The sequence below is a fragment of the Phascolarctos cinereus genome, unplaced genomic scaffold, assembly GCF_003287225.1.
Source record: "Phascolarctos cinereus isolate Bilbo 61053 unplaced genomic scaffold, phaCin_HiC Scaffold_4;HRSCAF=312, whole genome shotgun sequence".
Lineage (NCBI taxonomy): Eukaryota > Metazoa > Chordata > Mammalia > Diprotodontia > Phascolarctidae > Phascolarctos > Phascolarctos cinereus.
Window position 1 is genome coordinate 682,970,978 of NW_027555847.1, and position 16,339 is coordinate 682,987,316.

Below are 16,339 nucleotides of genomic sequence, written 5' to 3' on the forward strand. Positions count from 1 at the left end.
CAGTCATACAGTTAGTATGTGTCAGAGATGGGGTTTGAACCCAGGTCATCCTGACTCCAAGGCCAGCTCTGTTTCCTCTAGGCCTCTTATCTTATACATAGTAAGAACTTAATAGATATTTATGGAATTAAAATTGAACAGGCTTTTTGTCTTATTTCTCTTTGTACATATCACAACATCCCTCTCCTTAATCCTACCCCAGACCATACGCTTCTAGAGGGCATGGATTGTTTTATCTTTGTATTCCCAGTACTCCACATAAATTATGTGCTTAGTACATGGCAAGCATTGAAGAAACTGAGTTGTTTAATAAAGAATTTAATGAATTGCATTGGAGTGGTGATGTCAATGAGGGACCCAGAGGAAGAAGATACTTTATTTATCCTGGGTGATCAGAAAGCCCCCCCGATCTGCAGGGTACCTCCCATGGAACTAGGCATTTATACTTTGAGCCATTTGGGAATGGGACAAACCCAGCCAAGAACTGAATTGAACGGAGACATTAGGGATAGCTAGGTGGTGAATTCTTGAGTTCAGTTCTTGAGTTCCTGCCTTAGACACTTACTAGCTCTGTGACCCTGGACAAGTCACTTCACTCTGTTTGCCTCAATTTCCTTATCTGTAAAATGAGCTGGAGAAGGAAATGACAAACCACTCTAGTATCTTTGCCAAGAAAATCCCAGATGGGGTCATGAAGATTTGGACACAACTGAAAAATGTCTGAGGAATCTGGACCAGACCAAGGGATGGTATGGACTTATGGTGGAGACACATTGCCTAGGGGTAGTGTGAATGCACTAAAGAGATTGTGGGATTTGGAATCTTGGTACATGAGTTCAAATCTGTCCTCTGCTTATTATCACAAGCTCTGGGAACCTCAGTTTCTTTCTCTAAAAAATGAAGGAGTTGGAGTAGATGATTTCCAAGGTCCCTTTTAGGTCAATCTCTTTGATCCTGTTAGAAAATAGGTTTTTAAATGTTTTTGTGCCCTGGACCCCTTAACAGTCAGTCTGGTGAAGCATATGGGCCCCTTCTCAGAATAAGTTTTTCAAATAATTGAGGGAAATGTTAAATTTCAGTTAGAGGTTAGTTAATAAAATATATCATTTAAAAAAATAAATTTACAGACCCCCTGGTATCTATCCATGACCCCAGGTTAAGAACACTTCTTTCAGAGAGAGTTAAGAAGAAGACGTTGGACAGCAATCATAGTGGAGAGAGCTCCAGGCATGAGCCAGGCTCTCCTGTCCTCGCTCTGTAACCTTGGATGAGAGCTCCCACCCACTTTCTGACCTTCTTCACCTTCCTCATCTACAAAAAAGAAAGGTGAAGGATTAGATTGGATGATTTCTAAAGTCCCTTCCAGCCCAGACATTTTGTGATTCCAGGACAAGTTGGGTCCTTCTGAACCTGGTCTCTAGTAGGTCTCTAGAGAGTGCTAGAAAATTCCTTCAGTAACATTTCGCTCTAAAGAAGAGTCAGAAGGGGATTGGTGACTGTGGACCAGCAGTGGATTTAAGCCTGGTCAAGTTTTGCAGGTTTTTCCCTAACTAGGAGCCAGCTGGCTGAAGGCAGTGGCCTTCGAGGGGTACAGGTGTGCCTTTCTTGTGCTTCTTGTGAGAAGGCTGGAGTCTTCGATGGTTAGCGGACTTTACTCCTGCTATGAGCTCTGGATGCCCTCTTTCCTTAGGTTGTTGGTGTAATCATGGTGTGTGTGTGTGTGTGTGTGGGAGGACTTGGCATGCAGGGAGGCCGAGTTCTCGCCCTTCTTAAAGGAGGCAGCCTGATATGATATAGTGTAAATAATACTGGTTCTAAGCAGGGGTTCTTAACCTGGGCTCCGTGGACTTGGCATTGTAAAAATATTTTTAGAACTGTGCATCAATATAATTGGTTTCCTCTGTTGTCCTATGTATTTTATTTTATACATTTAAAAACTTGATTCTTTGAAGGGCTCCATGGAGGTCAGCAGACTGGCTGTTAACGGGCACCAGGACACAAAAAAAGTTATGAAGGCTTGTTCTAGAGTAGGAAAGCTGACCTTCCATGCATGACCTTGGGCCAGTCACTTCCCCCTCTTCTGTAATAAAAGATGGCCTCTGGGGTCCCTTATAGTTTTAGATGTAGAATCCTAGGAACCATGTGATGAGTGACCTTCCTTGAGGGGTAGTAAGGTAACCTCTGGGCCTGGGGCCCAGAAACTCCTGCCTGCCCCCAGCTTGAAGTTTTTCCTCCTTACACAGCAGTTTGTGACGTAAGCTTCAAAGGCCTAGCTGCTCCCTCCACATCTGGGTGGGTGGTTTTCTCTTTCTGTCGTTTTTTCTTTCCTGTCTTCCGTATGAAGGAAATAGATCACATTTCAGAGAAACTAGTCAACAAGCAGATTCGTCGACAGAGGGTGATAGCTAGGGGCAGTGGTGACTGGGCCTAGACCCTGTCACCTAACTGCTTTCCCCACCCTGAAGCTCTGGCACCCAGGTAGCCTTTCCCTCCATGGAACTTGGCCCTCCAAGGGACTGAAGAACACTGACCGAGGCAAGGAAGCCTGGTTCCTTGGGCCTATTGCCTCTGGACCCTCCACAGGTGAGCCTTTTCCTTATTTCTGACCCCTGGTTCTGGTTGCTGTCCTAGACTGATAAGGGTAGGGAAGCTCTAGAGTTAGGAAAGAAGAGGCCCATACTCATCACAAGTCACGGTGGTGACTCCTTCTTCCCGCAACCCAGGCATCATGCCTCAGCCTTGAGTCACTCAGTATCATGGTCCCCAGGAGAGAAAGAGAAAGGGAAAGAAAGAAACACTGAGCACTAACCTGCATTTTGGGGAAAGGGGAGTTATATTTCCCAGGGCCCAGAATTCCCCAGCCCAGGAGTCAGAGTGGCGAGCCAGCCATTCCTCTGGCATGTTGTGTGGGGTAAACAGGGATGTCAGGAAATGGTGAGGGAGCAGTCAAACTGGGGAGTTGGGGATTGGTAAATTTAAGGGAAAGATTTAGAGATAGTCAGACTAGGGGATAAGGGCATTGGTAGTCTAGGTTGGCAGACTGGGTATTTCAGGAATAGTCAGGCTAGGGGGTTGAGGTCTGGGAGACGGTCAGCCTGGAAGTTCTTGAAGTGGTCAGACTGGGGCCTGGGGAGGGGAATTGGAGATAAGAGGATGATCAGACCATAGAACCAAAGAGCTAACCAGACTGGAGATTGGGGCATGGTCAAACTGAGGTGCTTTGGTGTGATCGTATTGGGCAGACAGGGAACAGTTGGACTGTAGGGGTTCAGGATAAGGTCAGACTAGATAATCCAGAGTAGTCAGTTGGAGGGGTCAGAGTGTTATTAGACTAGGGGTTCAAGAGACAGTCACATTGGGGTTTCAAAGGTGAGTTAGATCTGGAAATTTAGGATATGGTCAGACTGGGGAGTCCGGAGGCAGACAAACTGAATGCTCAGACTAGGGAATTGAGGGGTGGTCAGACTGGGTAGGTCAGAGGGATGATCAGATAGAAGGCGGAGGGTACAACGAAGCTAGGCTTTGAAAGGACAGTAGGACCGGGAGGGGTGTTAGGATGCTTGGATCAAGACAGGGGCCGGGATGAATGAGTTTCTCACTCTACAACTCTGCATTTAGGACCATTTCTCTTTGCGGGAAGGAACTGGAAACCCACCCACCCTTTGTCAGTGCTGCTCCAGCCTAGACACCATCAAGTAAGTAATTTCACTGTGCCAAGCCGACCCCTTTTAGGGGCATTAAAGGTACAGGCTGGGCCAGTTAGTGGTGATAACAATGATGAGTACAGATCATTGGGGGTGGGGGAGGAGCGATGTCCAATGGTGATGATGGTATTGATAACATCTCACATTAGCACCCAGGGGTGAGAATAATGGTACTAACACAGGGGTGGGGAACCTGTGGCCTTGAGGGCACAAGTGGCCCTCTGGGTCCTCAAGCAAAACCCTTTGACTGAATTCAAACTTCACGGGTTGCATTTAGTCAAAGGGCCACCCTTGAGAACTTAGAGGGTCACCTGCGGCCTCGACCCCACTTCTGTCAGCTAACACTGGGGACCTGTAGTAATACCAGATCGAGGCACTGAGGAAGGCCTTGGATAGCTTTTCATAGTCCATTGGCTGGAGGGGAATGAGCCTGGCCCAGAGATGATCCCTCCTCACTCTGCTCCTTTTCATATGGATGAAAGTAGTGCTTTTTCCTGGGTCCCCAGGTCTGTTCTTAGCCTCTGGAATAGGCCTTTGCATTCTTTAGCTTCCTCTTCTTCCTCTTCCTTCTCCTACTAAAAATAATAATAATAATAATAATCTAAAAAGAGGAAAAGAATTGATATATGTTCTCAGGGTACGTGATAAACAGGTTAAAAATGTACAGAAACTCTTCTAGAACATATATTAGATTGCAAGCTCCTTGAAGGCAGGAACTGTCTTTTGCCTCTTTGTGTATCCCCAACACTTAGCACAGGGCCTGGCATATAGTAGGTACTTAATTAATTGATACAGACAGATATCACTTCACAGAACAGTAGTAAAGACAGACAATAAGTACACATCATTGTACTTATCACAGTTGGCCAATATTGGTTGGATGGAGCCTATGAAAGGGCTAAGATCTAAGACGTGAATCAAAGGGCCCTCTGTGGGTAACATCCGCATGAATTTACGTTGACAAATAAACTTTGAACAAATGACCAATCTGGGCAGATTTGTTTGATGAAATGGAAGGGTTTATGGCAGTGATGTAGGACCAGGTCACTGCCCCCAGAAATCACAGAAAAATCAGATTTAGGTAGATGATAGATGGATGGATGGATAGATAGATAGATAGATAGATAGATAGATAGATAGATAGATAGATAGATAGATAGATCTGGAGAGAGAGAGGGTGAGAGGAAGGGAAGGAGGGAGACAGACAGACAGACAGGTCAGTAGGTAGTTATGAAAAGACACATATTACTGATATGCCAGGTACTATGCTAAGTGCTGGGAATACAAATACAAACAAGTAAGATAGTTTTTGCCCTGTCTTCAAGGAGATTATATTTTGATGAGGGAAGACAACACATAAAGAATAACTGGAAAAGGGGGTGGGGATGGGAATGTCGCTGCCAGGAACTGTCTGGAGGCCTAGCGCAGGACAAGATAAGAGAAAAGCTCATTTATTAGAGCCCAGTTTCTCAGGAGGCAGATTATGCAAAGAAATAGTAGAAACTTCCCAACATTTCACTATGGGTTGCAGATGAATAGCTATTGAACATCTGGAAAGAGAGACACGATCAGGTGGCCGAAATACCAGAAGCTCTCTTGTCCTTTGTATACCAATAGACAAATCTCCATATTACAAATACAGATCCCAAAATATTCTTGAGAATTCAATGAATAAACTGTACTGGAAATAGGAAATTGTTCTAAGAGAGCATCTTTCTTTTACCACGAATTGTTCAGGGTATGACCCAATCTCTTACGCTGTGGCTTTGCTTGATTCAAGGAAGTATACAGGTCCTGTTCCTCAGTTTCCATTGTTTGATTCCATCTAAAAGTATTTTAACCTAGTTAATGTAGGAAAGGTAAAAAAATAAAAAGGAGGAGTGGTTTCAGCCCCATCCTTAGATAGTGATAGATGTCTCAGGATAAAAAGACAAAAGTTGTGCGTGCAAAATACTAAGACGCCCCCTTGTCATCAAGACCCTACCTTCTAACTGGGGAGATACCAGACATCTCTCTCTCTCTCTTTCTTTCCACACACACACACATACGCATACATTATATATATGTATATTATATATGTATATATCTCTCTATATAGGAATGTGTCTGGTGTCTCACCAGTAAGAACATATATGTGTGCATATGTGTATGTATATATGTATGTATATGTGTGTACATGCATATACACATACATGTATGTGTATACACATACACATACATATGTGTATGTATATATGTATGTATATGTGTGTACATGCATATACACATACATGTATGTGTATACACATATACATATATATGAAAGGGACAGGAAAGGGGTCTTATAGGATATATGTGTGTATATGTGTGTATATGTGTGTATGTATGCATATATGTGTGTATATACATATATAATATGTGTATACACACACTTGTACACAAATATACATATATGTGAAAGGGACAGGAAAGGGGTCTTATAGAAGGATATATGTGTGTATGTATGTATATATATATGTATGTATGCATATATGTGTGTATATACATATATGTATGTGTGTACACACATATCTATATACACATACATATATATATATGAAAGGGACAGGAAAGGTATCTTGTAGAAGGATGTACTTATGTTGCATCTTGAAGGAAAATAGGATTATAAGAGGTAGAGATGAGGACGTAGAGCATTCCAGGCATGAGCCAGTGCAAAATTGCAGAGATAGGAATGTGTAAACAATGTAAATAGGCTTATATGAGTGAATAAGAGTCAGGAGATGAGGATAACTTGGAGATTTTGAAACTAGGAGACTGAAAGGATTATAGTGCCCTCTGCAGTAATAGGGAGCTTTGAAAGAGAGGTGGGTTCCAAGGGTCAGTGAGGGGTGGAGGGATTAAAGGTCACTGTGTAAGGATGAAGAACAGGTTTAAGAGGAGGAAGGTCCAGGGAGAGATGGAACGACAGGAACTTAGGCTTCTGATGAAATAACTTCAGAACTCTTTAAATACGGAATGCCTCACGATCTTGTGTGTTGTCTTTGAGCAGGAGCCGTGCTAATCTCCTCTGTGTATTCCAGTTGTAGTATATGTGCTGTTGAAGTGAGCACTGTTTCAGAATTCTTGGTCAAGGAAGTGGAGCATTTGTGGGTGATGGTGAGATTATTGAAAGAGATGAGAACAAATTAATAACAAATATAATAAAAGCTAACATTGATATGGGACATTTTTGGGAAGGTTTTTTTTTTTTGCTTTTTGGTGAGGCAGTCGGGGTTAAGTGACTTGCCCAGGGTCACACAGCTAGTAAGTGTTATGTGTCTAAGGTCAGATTTGAACTCAGGTCCTCCTGACTCCAAGGCCGGTTCTCTATCCGCTGCATCACCTAGCTTCCCCCTGGGAAGTTCTTTTTAAGAAAATCTCATTTAATATCTTATTTTTCCTCACTTACTTGAAAAACAATTTTAACATTTTTTCAAATTTTGAGCTCCAAATTCTTCCCCTCCCTCCCTTTCCCACTCCCCATTGAGAAAGCAAGCAACATGTGTAGTCATGCAAAACACATTTCCATTTAAGTTATTCCTCAAAAGAAAAAACAGACAACCCTCTCCCCTGAAAAATAAAGAAAAAGTATCTTTGATCTGCATTCAGGCTTTGCCAGTTCATTCTCTGGAGATGGACAGCACTTTTATCAAACATCCTACAGAATTGTCTTGGATCATTGTATTGCTGAGAATAGCTAAATTATTCATAGTAGATCATCATACAATATTGCTGTTACTGTGTACAATGTTCTCCTGGTTCTGCCCATTTCATTTTGTGTCAGTTTATGTAAGTCTTTCCATGTTTTTCTGAGACCATCCTGCTCATCATTTCTTTTTCTTTTTCTTTCTTTCTTTTTTGTCTAGGCAATGGGGTTAAGTGACTTGCCCAAGGTCACACAGCTAGTAAGTGTTAAGTGTCTGAGGCTGTATTTGAACTCAGGTCCTCCCGACTCCAGGGCCAGTGCTCTATCCACTGTGCCACCTAGCTGCCCCATCATCGTTTCTTAAAGTACAATAGGATTCCATCACAACCGTATAAAGTGACTTGTTTAGCCATTCTCCAATTGATGGACATCCCCTCAGTTTCCAATTCTTTGCCACCACTAAAAAAGCTGCTATAAATATTTTTATACACATATGTTCTTTTCCTTTTTGGTTTTTTTTTTTTATCTCTTTGGGATACAGACCTAGTAGCGGTGTTGCTTGGTCAAAGGGTATGCATGGTTTTGTAGCCCTTTGAGCATAGTTCCAAATTGCTCTCCATAATGGCTAAATCAGTATATGACTTCACCAACAGTACACTAGCATTTTAGTTTTCCCACATCCCTTACATTTGTCGTTTCCCTTTTCTGTCATGTTAGCCAATCGGACAGGTGTGAGGTAGTAGCTCAAAGTTACTTTAATTTGCATTTTTCTCAATAGTGATTTAGAGCATGTTTTATATGACTATAGATAGCTTTGATTGCGTTGGCTGAAAACTGCCCGTTCATATCCTTTTACCATTTATCAATTGAGGAATGACTCTTGTGTCTATAAATTTGACTCAGTTTTCTGTGTTTGAGAAATGAAGTCTTTATCAGAGAAACTCACTATAAATTTTTTTTCATAGTAATGATTACTAACTATGTGCTCCATCTTGTTTTCCCCCATTTATCCTACTCTCTCTCCCCTTTTACTGTTTTCATTTTCAAAAGTGTTTTGCTTCTGACTTTTACCTCCCCCAAACTGCTCTCCCTTTTACCAGCTTCCCCTCTGCCCCTCCCCCCATCTTTTTTTTTCTTTTTGGTGAGATGGTCAGGGTTAAGTGATTTGCCCAGAGTCACACAGCTAGTAAGTGTCAGGTGTCTGAGGCTGGATTTGACCTCAGGTCTTCCTGACTCCAAGGCCAGAGCTCTGTCCATTTCACCACCTAGCTGCCCCTTCTCCCGCTTTTTTTTATCCCCTTTCCTTCCTACTTTCCTGTATGGTAAGATAAATTTCTATACCCAACTGAATGTGTATATTATTCTCTCTTTGAGCCAATTCTGATGAGAATAAGGTTCATGTGCTCCCCTTCTTGTTTCCCCATTTTCCCCTCCGCTGTAAAATCTCTTTCAGCCTCTTTTATGTCAGATAATTTATCCCATTCTACCTCTTCCTTTCCCCTTCTCCCACTGCATTATTCTTTCTTGTTCTTTAATTTAATTTAATTTTTTAAGTTATCATACCATCACATTCAACTCACACCTCTGCTTTCTATCTATGTATACTTCTAACTGCCCTAATGATGAGATAGTTTTTAGGAGTTAAAATATCATTTCCCCATGTAGGAATACAAACAGTTTAACCTTATTGAATCCCTTATGATTTCTCTTTCCTGTTTACCTTTTTATGCTTCTTTTGCATCATGTATTTGGAAGTAAAATTTTCTATTCAGCTCTGGTGTTTTCATCAGTAATGCTTGAAAGTCTTCTATTTTGTTGAATATCTATTTTTCCTCCTGAAGGATTATACTTAGTTTTATTGGAGAGGTGATTCTTTGTTGTGATCCTACCTCTTTTACCCTCTGGAAAATCATATTCCAGGCCCTCCAATCTTCTAATGTAGATGCTGCTAAATCTTGTGTTATCCTGACTCTGGCTACATCATTTAAATTGTTTCTTTTTTGGCTGGTGGCACAATTTTCTCCTTGATCTGGGAGGTCTGGAATTTGGTTATAATATTCCTGGGAGTTTTCATTTTGGAATCTCTTTCAGGAAGTGATCGGTAAATTCTTTCATTTCTATTTTAGCCTATGGTTCTAGAATATCAGGGCAGTTCTCCTTGAAAATTTCTTGAAAGATTATGTCTAGCTATTTTTTTTTATCATGGCTTTCAGGAAGTCTAATAATTCTCAAGTTATCTCTCCTGGATCTATTTTCCAGGTAAGTTGCTTTTCCAATGAGCTATTTCTTATTTTCTTCTATTTTTCATTCTTTTGATTTTGTTTGATTGATTCTTGATGTATCATAAAGTCATTAGCTTCCACCTGCCCAATGCTAACTTTTAAGGGATTATTTTCTTCGGTAAGCTTTTGTACCTCCTTTTCCATTTGGCCAATTCTGCTTTTCAGGGCATTCTTCTCTTCATTGGATTTTTGTGCCTTTTTTTTTTTTTAACCATTTAGCCTATTCGTTTTTTTAAGGTGTTTTTTTTTTCCAGTATTTTCTTGTGCCTCCTTTACTAAGTTGCTGGCCCTTTTTTCATTATTTTCTTGCATAACTCTCATTTCTCTTCCCAATTTTTCCTCTACATCTTATTTAATTTTTAAAATTCTTTTTGAGCTCTTCTATGGCTCAAGGTCAATTCATATTTTTCTTTGAGGCTTTGGATGCATGAATTTTGACTTTGTTGTAATCTTCTGAGGGTGTGTTTTGATCTTCCTTCTCACCACGGTAACTTTCTATGGTTGGATTTTTTTTCTGTTGTTTGCTCATTTTCTTTCTTTCTTTCTTTCTTTCTTTCTTTCTTTCTTTCTTTCTTTCTTTCTTTCTTTCTTTCTTTCTTTCAGAAACTTGTTCTTTATTTTTTGTATATATTTTTTATTAATTTATTCTGATTTATCAACAATCATTTCCATAAGCTTTTGAGTTTTAAATTTTTCTCCCTCTCTCTCCCCACCTCCCTCCCCAAGACAGCACACAATCTGACATAGGCTATACAAATACATTCCTATTAAACATATTTTCACATTAGTGATGTTGTAAGGAAGAATTAGAACCAATAAAAGGATCCACCAGAAAGAGGAAACAAAACAAAACAGAAGAAAAAAATAACAAATAGTATGCTTTGATCTGCATTCAAACTCCATAGTTCTTTCTTTGGATGTGGATAGCATTTTCCATCATGAAGCCTTTGGAGAAGTCTTAGATCCTTGCATTGCTGAGAAGGTCTAAGTCTATCAATATTAGTCGTCGCACAACATGGCTGCTAACGAGTACAACGTTCTCCTCACTTCACTCAGCATCAGAGCGTACAAGTCTCTCCAGGTTTTTCTGAAATCTGCCAGCTCATCGTTTCTTATAGCACAATAGTATTCCATTACATTCACATACCACAACTTGTTCAGCCATTCCCCAATGGATGGGCATCCTCTCAATTTCCAATTCTTTGCCACCACAAAAAGAACTGCTATAAATATTTTTGTACCTATGGGTCCTTTTCCCATTTGTATAATCTTTTTGGGATACAGCCCTAGAAGTGCTATTGTTGGGTCAAAGGTGTTTGCTCATTTTCCAGCCTGTTTCTTGACTCTACACTAAAGTGAAGTTCTGCTTCCCATGTGGAGAGGGTTTTTGTGCAGCTGTTTTCAGAGGTAATTCTGGGGACTTGTAAGTTTTTGGCTCTTCCAAGGTGGCATGATCTAGGGAGAGGTGAGTTTACTGCTCTCCTGTATTGTGCACTGGTTTGTAAGCCACCATAAGCATTCTTTTCCACTCTGGAACTGTGACTAGGGTCTCTGCTCTCCTATGGCTGCATGATCTGCTGCGCTAGTGCTCCTCCTCACACTGGAACTAAGACCCAGAACTGTGACCCAGATCCACATATAGGCAATGAAACAGAGTCCTGCCCCTCGCGCCAGCAAAGGGACCTCTGTAAATCTCCTTCTGACCCGTTGTCTGATCCCCTTACTGTCTGTGGACTGAGAGGTCTGGAAACTGCCACTTCTGCCACCAACTCAGTCTCCCCACGGCCTGCTCCTGGTCCACTAGGGCCTGGTCTGCACTGCTATGGCCTGTGCTGCTTTCTCACCCTGGTACAACAGACCTTTCATGCTGACCTTCTAAGTTGTCTTGGTGTGGAAAATTGTCTCATTCTGTCTTTTTGTAGGTTCTGCCACTCTAGAATTTGTTTAGAGTCATTATTTAAAGGTATTTTGAGGGGTTTGGGGGAGAACTCAGGTGAGTCCCTGCCTTTACTGTGCCATCTTGGCTCTGCCTCCCTGACACTTTTCATTTAATATCTTCTTTGAGTCTCACAACAACGTTGTAAGATAGGTATTGCAGGTACTATTATTCCCACTTTACAGATGAGGAAATCAAGGCTCAAAGAAGTAAAATAATTTTATCATTACCGCATAGCTATTAATTGTCAGCTGTCGTTCAGTTGTGTCCAACTCTTTGTGACCCCTTGGAACATATCACACCAACACACCAACAAGGGGTTTTCTTGGCAAAAATACTGGAGTCGCTTTCCATTTAAGACAAACAGGGTAAGTAACTTGCCCAGGGTTATGGCTAGTACTAAGTATCTGAGGACAGATTTAAACTCGGGTCTTCCTAACTCCAGGCCCAGCACTCTATCCACTGAGCCACCTAGCCACTTAAACGTCAGAAGCAATGTTTAAGCCCAGGTTTCTTTTACCTCCGAGTCTAGCACGCTTCCCACTACACTACATTACATCTTCAGTTTGGGATGCCTCTGGTTTTATGGCCCTTCTTTAGGGTTTCTCAGCCCCCTGACAGAGGGAGTGTAATATAGTGGAAAGTATTCTGGATTTGGTCAGGGAGCTTGGGTTTGAATCCTGGTATCACTGCTTCTTACCTTATGGCCTTAGGTAAGTCTCTCTGGGCTTAACCTCTCTGGGCTTCAGTTTCCTCATCTTTAAAATGAGGTAGTTGGATTAGATGATCTCCAAGACCCCTTTTAGCTCAAAATCTGTGATCCAGTGATCTCTTTCTCTCTTTTGTGACCCTTCTCATGACCCCAAACCCTCATAATATATCATCTATTAATTCCCATTCACTCCCAGAAGTCAATCTAGGCCACGGCTCTAGATCCTGTCCCCTCATTGGGCTATTCTTTTACCAGGGTCCTGGGCCCTTTTGTAGGTCAGGGGATCCCCAAGTCACAAATTGTCCTCAGCTTTCCCCTGATCCTCCTTGGGCATAGGGAAAAAATACCCTCCTCCACTAGTTTGCCCACCGTGGTTCTATTCCTAGTCTCTGATCAAGTCTTAGATGCGGGAAATAGCCGAATCATTGATATTGAAGCTTCAGGGACAGGCTGGCCCTTCCCCTAGATTGACAGCCTGGAAGACTCACAGTTCCCTCATTCCATGCCCTTTCCACATTTAAAAAAAAGGTTGCTAAGTTCTGTTCTCCTTCTCCAGAGTTGGTCTCCCCCCAAGCCTGGGCCTGGGACAACTCAAATATATCATCAACATACCAGTTCCATAAACAAAGCCTTTGAAGCTCATTTCTCTCCCAGCCCAGGGGACATGGTCTCTTTTTCTCTGGTTGTCCCTTCCTTTTATGAGGCATCAACAGCTTGAGGTCAGCTTGAGGTCTGCACCATGGCTCCTTCCTTCCCTGCCTGGGGACCAGACTTTTTTTAGTCTCAGGGCCTGGCAGAGACATAGCATCCCTCTCCCTACCCCCTTCCCACAACTGTTCAATCTAATTCTGTTTATCTAGCATTATAAAGTGCTTATTGTGTGCTAGGCATTAAGCTAGGCAGCATGGTACAATGAAAGGATGCTGGGACCTGGATTCAAATTCCAGATCTGTAATTTTACTATCTGTGTGACATTAAACCTCTCTGGGTCTTGCTCATCTGTAAAATGAGGAGGTCAGCCTGGTTGATCTCCAAGGTCCCTTCTACCTCTAATTCTATAATCCCGTAATTTAATCAAACAAAAAGCTTTAATTAATTACCTACTGCTAATTAAACACTTACTGGATGCCAGTTCTGGCTGTTGGGAATACAAAGACCAAAAAGTAAAATAGTCCCTGCCTTCAAGGAGTTTTCTATTAGGGGGAGAGAGCATGAATACATATAAGCAGATATACAATAATATGAAGTAATTTCAAAGTCGGGGCAGCTAGGTGGCACAGTGGATAGAGTGTAGGGCCTGGTGTCAAGAAGACTGGCCTCAGACACTTACTAGCTATGTGACCCTGGGCAAGTTACTTATCCCTGTTCATCTCAGTTTCCTCATCTGTAAAATGAGATGGAGAAGGAAATGGCAAACCACTCCAGCATCTTTGTTAAGAAAACCCCAAATAGAGTCACAAAAAGTTGGAAACGACTGAAATAACTGAACAACAAAAAAGTATATACAAAATCCAGAGGAGATAGGGACTATGATTTCATTGGTGCAGGGAGTTCCTGGCCTCTACTAATACAGGCCAATACCTTCCCTGCAATAATCTTTAGAGTAGCCTAGAGTCAAGGTAACAAACATTTATTAAGCACCTATTATGTGCCAGGCAAGGTTTGGTGATTTTATCAGTTCCCATGGATTCTGATGCTTCCCAGATCTACTTTCTCAGCTCTTAACTTTTCTCTAGTCTTGCATCTCCAACTGCCTATTGGACATCTTGAATGAATGCCCTAGAGACATCTTAAACTCATTGTGTCCAAAGCTGAACTCATTATCTTTTCCACAAGCCATCCTTTCTTTCAAACTTCTTCAAGGGCACCACCATCCTCTTAGTCACACAGGCTTAAAACTTGGAGTCCTTGGACTCCTTACTTTCTCTCTCACCCTTCCTCTGTATCTAATTTGTTGCCAAATCTTGTTGTTTATGCCTCTCTGACATCTGTCACGTATGCCCTCTTTTCTCCTTGAACACTGCCACCGCCGTGGTCCAGGTTCTCATAATCCCAGAGGCAGCTAGCTATAGGTAGAGGGCTGGGTCTGGAGTCAGGAAAACCTGAGTTCAAATCCAGCTTCAGACAATTATGAGCTGTGTGACTTTGGACAAGTCACTTAACCTCAGTTTCCTCAACTGTAAAATGTAGATAATGATAGCATCTATCTCCCAGGGTTGTTGCGAGGATCTAATGAGATAATGTTTGTAAAGAGTTTTGCAGAGATATAAATGCTAGCTATTATTACCTCAAGCCTGGATTATTGCAACAGTCATTGGTTGATCTCCCTGCTTCAGATTTCTTCCCTCTGCAGTCCATCCTTCACTGTGCTGCCAAAGTGATTTTCCTACAGTGCAGGTCTGACCATGTCACCCCCTTATTCATTAAACTCCAGTGGCTACCTATTGTCTCCTAAATCAAATGTAAAATCCTCTAGGTAGTGTTCAAAGCCCTTCTTAATCTGGTTCTTTCCTGCCTTTCTAGTGTTCTTACACTTTACTTTAAGGCTTTGGAGACACAGGTATGTTTGCAGGCATTGGGAAAAAGCCAGTAAAAAGGTAGCGATGGCTCTTCCCTTGACCCTTCCTAGGTAATCATTTAAAATGGTGATGTACTCTCTTGATCCAGAGAGCCCCACAAAATCATGCAAGTCAAAGGGTTCAAATCTCTGGGGCCACTTCAAGAACACCCGTGAAACAGCGCAAGCTATCAAGGGCATGCATATCTGAAGAGCTACCAAGTATTTGAAAGATGTCACATTGAAGAAACAATGTGTTCCCTTCTGGCAGTATAATGGTGGAGTTGGCAGGTGTGCCCAGGCTAAGCAGTGGGGTTGGATATAGGGTGGTTGACCCAAAAAGAGTGCTGAATTCTTGCTGCATTTGCTTAAAAATGCAGAGACTGATGCAGAACTAAAGGGTTTGGATGTGGGTTCTCTTGTCATTGAGCATATCCAGGTTAACAAGGCTCCCAAAATACGACGGCGTACTTACAAGGCTCATGCTTGAAGCAACCCATACATGAGTTCTTGCAATATTGAGATGATACGTACTGAAAAGGAACAAATTATTCGTAAACCAGAAGAGAAGGTTGCTCAACAAAAAAAAAAAAAGATATCCCAGAAGAAACTGAAGAAACAGAAGCTTATGGCATGGGAGTAAATATGACAGTAGGATGCAAATAAAAGTGAAGTAAAAAAAGGGGGGAAATGATGATTGAAGAGGCAGGATCATGGATTAGAAGGAAGGAGATGGGATTTCGGATACAAGTTGAGGGCAGCTAGGTGGCTCCATAGTGTGCAGGGCACTGGGCTTGGAAGCAGGAAGACTCATTTTCATGAGTTCAAATCTGGCCTTGGATACTTACTAGCCATGTGACCCTGGGCAAGTCACTTCACCCTGTTTGCCTCAGTTTCCTCATCTGTAAAATGAGCTGGAGAAGGGAATGTCAAACCACTCCAGTATCTTTGCCAAGAAAACCCCAAATGGGGTCACAAAGAGTCAGAAACAACTGAAACAACTGAATAACCACAACAAAAAGGTTGGCCTTGGCTGGTGGAGTGGTCTCCTCTTTTCAGAGACTCTAGCAAAGAAGGAGAGAACAGGAGGGGAGGATTCAGAGCAGGAAAGAAGAGAAAAATGAAAACACTTGGGGATGTTGTCAGAAAAGCAAGAAATAAGACCTTTGCTGAGAGGAAGGATGTTGCGGATGGCACATGATATTTGAGGAGAGAAGAGCAGCTTTGAAACAACAGCTATTGAGAATGCATGAAGAAGTCATTCAGGGAAGAATGAAAGGATTGTGGTACAGATCACTGCATCTGGAGTCAGAGGCCCTGGGTTCAAATCCTACCTTATTCCCTCTGTGACCTTGGGCAAGTCACTCAGCCCCCTCTGGGCCTCAGTTTCACCATCTGTAAATTGAGAGGGTTGGACTAAATGGTCTCTGAGGTTCTTTCCAGCTTAGCTTTTATTTCTGCACAGCAGTGAGGGCTAAATTGAG

General features: G+C 42.0%; 1 protein-coding gene and 1 non-coding gene across 2 annotated transcripts in view; one reads left to right on the forward strand and one right to left on the reverse strand.

The window, feature by feature from the left end:
• Positions 1–2,323: 2,323 nt before the first annotated feature.
• The window catches only part of ZAP70 (zeta chain of T cell receptor associated protein kinase 70), a 41,014-nt gene continuing 26,998 nt past the window's right edge, over positions 2,324–16,339 (forward strand). The window contains exons 1-2 of the mRNA XM_020978143.2: positions 2,324–2,583; positions 3,619–3,695. The gene's annotated coding sequence lies outside the window, so the exon portion shown is untranslated. The remainder of the gene's footprint in view (positions 2,584–3,618; positions 3,696–16,339) is intronic.
• LOC144457273 (U6 spliceosomal RNA) lies at positions 6,688–6,793 on the reverse strand. The gene has a single exon (XR_013486594.1). It is a non-coding gene; the product is annotated as a U6 spliceosomal RNA (small nuclear RNA).